Below are 6,549 nucleotides of genomic sequence, written 5' to 3'. Positions count from 1 at the left end.
CAACTTGATCTCCTTCTTTGAGAAAGTAACAGACCTTCTAGATAAAGGAAATGCAGTGGATCTAATTTACCTCGATTTTAGTAAAGCGTTTGATACTGTGCCGCACGAGGAATTATTGGTTAAATTGGAAAAGATGGGGATCGATATGAAATTCCAGAGGTGGATAAAAAACTGGTTAAAGGGGAGACTGCAGCGGGTAGTACTGAAAGGTGAACTGTCGGGTTGGACGGAGGTCACCAGTGGGGTTCCTCAAGGTTCGGTTTTGGGTCCGATTTTATTTAATCTATTCGTTACTGACCTCGGAACCGAATGTAGGAGTGGGCTGATAAAGTTTGCGGATGACACAAAGTTGGGAGGTATTGCCAATTCGGAGAAGGATCGGGATATTCTGCAGAGAGACTTGGATGACCTTGTAAATTGGAGTAACAATAATAGGATGAGATTTAATAGTGAGAAGTGTAAGGTGATGCATTTAGGGATGACTAATAAGAATTTTAGTTATAAGTTAGGGACGCATAGGTTGGAAGTGACGGAGGAGGAGAAGGACCTCGGAGTCCTGGTTGATCGCAGGATGACTATGAGTCGGCAATGTGACGTGGCTGTGAAAAAAGCTAATGCGATTTTGGGATGCGTTAGGCGAGGTATTTCTAGTAGGGACAGGGAGGTGCTCCTTCCGTTATACAAGGCGCTGGTGAGACCTCATTTGGAATACTGTGTGCAGTTCTGGTCTCCTATCCTTAAAAAGGATGAACTCAAACTGGAACGGGTACAGAGAAGGGCCACTAGGATGATCCGAGGAATGGAAAACCTTTCCTATGAAAGGAGACTCGAGGAGCTCGGTTTGTTTAGCCTAACCAAAAGAAGGCTGAGGGGGGATATGATTGCTATCTTTAAATATATCAAAGGGATTAATACCAAGGAGGGAGAGGAATTATTTCAGCTCAGTAGTAATGTGGACACGAGAACGAATGGATATAAACTGGCCGTGGGGAAGTTTAGGCTTGAAATTAGAAGAAGGTTTCTAACCGTCAGAGGGGTGAAATTTTGGAACAGCCTTCCGAGGGAAACGGTGGGGGCGAAAGACCTTTCTGGCTTCAAGATTAGGCTTGATAAGTTTATGGAGGGAATGGTTTGAAGGGATAACGTGATTACAGTCAATTAGGCATTAACGTGCAATCGCGGGTAAAATGAGGGTCCGGCTGTAGAATCTTGCCTGTATGCTCGGGGTACTGCTGATCGCCATATTTGGGGTCGGGAAGGAATTTTCCTCCAGGGTAGATTGGCAGAGGCCCTGGAGGTTTTTCGCCTTCCTCCGCAGCATAGGGCAGGGGTCGCAGGCTGGAAGATTCTGTTGTGGGTGGGTCAGCTTTTGTGGCCTGCATCATGCGGGAGGTCAGACTAGATGACCATATTGGTCCCTTCTGACCTTAAAGTCTATGAGTCTATGAGTCTACGAAAGGAAGATCGTGCCAAACCAACCTGATCTCCTTCTTTGATAAAGTAACAGACCTTCTAGATAAAGGAAATGCGGTGGATCTAATATACCTCGATTTTAGTAAAGCGTTTGATACTGTGCCGCATGAGGAATTATTGGTTAAATTGGAAAAAATGGGGATGGATATGAAAATCCAGAGGTGGATAAAGAACTGGTTAAAGGGGAGACTGCAGCGGGTAGTACTGAAAGGTGAACTGTCAGGTTGGAGGGAGGTCACCAGTGGGGTTCCTCAAGGTTCGGTTTTGGGTCCGATTTTATTTAATCTATTCATTACTGAACTCGGAACCGAATGTAGGAGTGGGCTGATAAAGTTTGCGGATGACACAAAGTTGGGAGGTATTGCCAATTCGGAGAAGGATCGGGATATTCTGCAGGGAGACTTGGATGACCTTGTAAATTGGAGTAATAATAATAGGATGAGATTTAATAGTGAGAAGTGTAAGGTGATGCATTTAGGGATGACTAACAAGAATTTTAGTTATAAGCTGGGGACGCATCGGTTGGAAGTAACGGAGGAGAAGGACCTCGGAGTCCTGGTTGATCGCAGGATGACTATGAGTCGGCAATGTGACGTGGCTGTGAAAAAAGCTAATGCGATCTTGGGATGCGTTAGGCGAGGTATTTCTAGTAGGGACAAGGAGGTGCTGCTTCCGTTATACAAGGCGCTGGTGAGACCTCATTTGGAGTACTGTGTGCAGTTCTGGTCTCCTATGTTTAAAAAGGACGAACTCAAACTGGAATGGGTACAGAGAAGGGCCACTAAGATGATCCGAGGAATGGAAAACCTTTCCTATGAAAGGAGACTCGAGGAGCTCGGTTTGTTTAGCCTAACCAAAAGAAGGCTGAGGGGGGATATGATTGCTCTCTTTAAATATATCAAAGGGATAAATACCAAGGAGGGAGAGAAATTATTTCAGCTCAGTACTAATGTGGACACGAGAACGAATGGATATAAACTGGCCGTGGGGAAGTTTAGGCTTGAAATTAGACGAAGGTTTCTAACCGTCAGAGGGGTGAAATTTTGGAACAGCCTTCCGAGGGAAACGGTGGGGGCGAAAGACCTCCCTGGCTTCAAGATTAGGCTAGATAAGTTCATGGAGGGAATGGTCTGATGGGATAACGTGACTTTAGTCAATTAGGCAATAACGTGCCATCGCTGGTAAAATGAGGGTCCGGCTGGAGATTCTTGCCTGTATGCTCGGGGTTCTACTGATCGCCATATTTGGGGTCGGGAAGGAATTTTCCTCCAGGGTAGATTGGCAGAGGCCCTGGAGGTTTTTCGCCTTCCTCCACAGCATAGGGCAGGGGTCGCAAGCTGGAGGATTCTCTGCGACTTGAAGTCTTTAAATCACGATCTGGAGACTTCAACAGCTGAGTTAAGGGAAAGTGGGTGGGTGAGCTTTTGTGGCCTGCATCATGCGGGAGGTCAGACTAGATGACCACAATGGTCCCTTCTGACCTTAAAATCTATGAGTCTATGAGTCTTATAAGGTAACTCCCTTCTCTTCATGTGTCAGTATATTTATGCCTGCATCTGTAATTTTCACTCCATGCATCTGAAGAAGTGGGTTTTTTACCCACGAAAGCTTATGCACAAATAAATCTGTTAGTCTTTAAGGTGCCACCAGACTCCTTGTTGTTTTTGTGGATACAGACTAACACGGCTACCCCCTGATACTTGGAAATCTTAGACACACTCAGGGGTCCCAGGACCACTGGTTGAAAACTACTGGTCTAGAGCAGGGAGAGCGGGAGCTTCTCATCTCAGTATCTCCCTGCTCCAGAAGAAGGGGAGATTCAGCTGCATTGGGAAGTGGCAAATTCAAAACTGATAGAGGAGGGAAATATGTTTTCACACAAGGTGTGACTAGCCTGTGGAACTCATTTCTCCTCGCAGGATGTCCTGCTGGTCAAGAATTTAGCAAGGTTCAAAGAGCGATGAGACGTCTATGTGGTTAACAAGACTTTTCAGAGTTATAATAGTTAATGCTAACAGAGTATAGGACAGGAGATAAACCCTGATGTTTTAAAGGCAATCTCTGTTAGTAGTTAGGGTAGGACCATCATGGGGAGGGTTTTATTGCCTCCCAGCTATATACTATGGGGATTCTTGCACTGTCCTCTGAAACATCTGGTGCTGGACATTGTCAGAGACAGGGCTGGATGGTCCATGTGTCTAGTCCATTATGGCAATTCCCACACTTCTGTCTGGAGAGCAAGGGGTGGGAGAGCACATGGGTCTGAGAGGGGTAGGGTGACCAGACAGCAAGTGTGAAAAATCGGGACAGGGGGTGGGAGGTAATAGGCGCCTATATAAGACAAAGCCCCAAATATCGGGACTGTCCCTATAAAATCAGGACATCTGGCCACCCTAGAGAGCGGTTAATGCTACAGCATGTTTAATCTATTTTACATTTATTTTCCCCATTCCTGGGGAACCTCAGAGCCCTCTCCTGCATTTATTCAATGCAGTTTGTGGAGTATAGGACACTTGGTCGCTCCTGCCCATTGCTGCACATGTCAAGCTGCCTGCACAGTTATTCCCTATTATTGTGGGCCCAAACATTCAGAAATGGCTGTTATTTGGGGTGCCCCAGTGTCTGGGGGCTCAAGTTGGGACACTTTAAAGGTGCCTCATTTTTCCAGAGCTGCTAAGCATCAGTAGCACCAATCAATTCAGCTGTGGTTGTTTTGGACTTCTAAAAATCAGGCCCTTTTAAAGTGCCTCAAGTTGGACCCCCAGAAACTGCAGTGCCCCAAATCACTAGCTCTAGCTCAGAGTTTTAGCCATAGTGCACAAGGGGAGGTGCTAGAAGCACTACTGCGTGCTCTGCAGGCTGCCTGAGGGGAAGGCCTCCCTTCCCATGCCCACTGCAGCAGTCTGAAACAGGCCAGGCCTACCCGCCCAAAGCCCAGATAATTGATTAAGGGGTGAGCAAATAGAGCAGGCCCTACGCAGCTACTGGCCAGAGGACTGGGAGGCAATCTCACCCCTCACTCCCTGCTCTTGGTTGGAGAAGGAGGATGCACGTCTAGAGTGGAAGTTTAGCACTTTTGAGGTGGGGCTGGGGGCTGGCTGTAGGCCACTTTATCAGCCAGTGGGCATAGAAGTAGGATTGGAAAGAGGTGCCCCGTGGCTGAGGCTGGAGCAAGCAGGCCCAAGGGTAGCTTGGGCATGGGGCTAGGGATAGGCCTAGGTGGCTGCAGCCAGGCTGGGAAAGTGGCCCAGGCCCTGCTTGAGAGTCTTGACTGGAGTGGTAGCCATGGCGATGGAGGCCTGTGATACGGTAGAGACTGGGAGCTCCCGTGCACCCAAGCACCAGGGATCCCCGTGAGAGGTATGAGAGACCTGTAATAGGCCTACAGGACTGAGGCTGAGATGGGGCAATTTGAACTCGTAATGGGTCAGTGGTAGTACTCTTAAGGACTGGGGGCTCCGTGCATTGTACTGTTGAGGGGGTGCTGTGTGTGTTGCTGAAAGGTCCCTCTTACTAATCATGGGTTGTGTCCTTGCCCAGGTAAAGTTGCTGGTATTAAAGCTGAGTGCAGCACTGATTTCTGTGGTAAATTCCTGCCTCCCCAAAACGCGTGGGAGGGAGCCAAGCAGGAAGCAAGTGGGGCTCTAAACCAGGGGTTCTCAAACTGTGGGGCGTGACCCCTCAGGGGGTCATGAGGTTATTATGTGGGGGGTTGTGAGCTGTCAGCCTCCACTCCCAAGCCATGCTTTGCCACCAGTATTTATAATAGTGTTAAATATTTTTAAAAGTGTTTTTAATTTATAAGGTGGGGTCGCACTCAGAGGTTTGCTGTGTGAAAGGGGTCACCAATGCAAAAGTTTGAGAACCACTGCTCTAAACCCTCTTGGGCATGTGGCTTGGGGGCATTTGGGGACCACACAACAAACTGAGGTGCCCCCCCCCCATGCTGATGAGGTCCTACTGCTCCATTTTCCAAAGGGCCCTAGCGCTCAAGGAGCTGAGCACCTTACATACATAAACCACTGCAGTATTGCCAATGCCAGGCATTGAAAAATCATGTCAGGCTCCCCAAAATTATGAGATTTTTGTTCTAAAAAATGCACATTGGGTTCTTTTTATTTACCTTCTGGCATTTGAAGCTTTAGGGTTCGCTCCGGTCATGTTTTCAAGCTTTTCTCCACAACCACAAGGATTAGACACACAGTTTTTAAAATTAAAACTGGGATTCTCACCTAACAACATGACTCCAGGAGCTGGGGCTTTAAGGAAAATAGTAAATATTGCAAGACTCATGATGAAGTTACAAGACTTGGCAACAGTGCAGTGGCAATGTGTGCATGTTACACTCACAGATCCAAGTGATGTTGGAACACTAATTTAATTACACTTTTTGTAAAAATTGGAGAATACAGTCCCCCACGGAGGTGTCTGCAGAAAGGTCAAACCTATGCTGTGACCACATCCTGCTCACCAGATTGCTGTTTGCTGCTGACCTCTCTGTCAAGAAGACGAAGGCTTAAAGAGATGGAGCTGGGATATGCAACCCTGGCATTATTTGAACAAATTCAGTGTAAAGTAAAACACTTTTTCTTCAAAAATATAGGCTCTGTTTATGCTGAGAGTCCAAGGCATTGATTTCTGAATGCTTGGAGCTGGCAGTACTGCAGCGGTTTATATATGTTCCTCTTACATCCTATTCATTTCTTCTGTACAGGGTTCTTTGTCAGTCTTCTTTGTGAATCAGTGGAGACATGCATTGAAGTCTCTCTCTTTCTATTGACTCTGACACCCATTTTGGCTGCAGATTTTTGTCTTCCTTGAGTTATTCTTATACATGTTGTTGTATTTCTGTTGTGGTGCTTTTTTGATTGTTTCCTAGTTGTAATATTAATTGTGCTTCATTTTGCCAATGTCAGAATTGCCCCTTTAATTCCATCAATTGCATGCACTCTGTGGGTGAATTCTTACATTCCCTTATTCCTTCCATTTTTATGCCAAAGTCACTTAATTTGTTTAATTCATTTTTATGTATGTTAAAGAATAAAATGTGGCACAATGACATTGTCAGTCATTCTG

The sequence above is a fragment of the Emys orbicularis genome, chromosome 24, assembly GCF_028017835.1.
Source record: "Emys orbicularis isolate rEmyOrb1 chromosome 24, rEmyOrb1.hap1, whole genome shotgun sequence".
NCBI classification, from domain to species: domain Eukaryota; kingdom Metazoa; phylum Chordata; order Testudines; family Emydidae; genus Emys; species Emys orbicularis.
Note: the sequence above shows the minus strand (reverse complement) of the source record.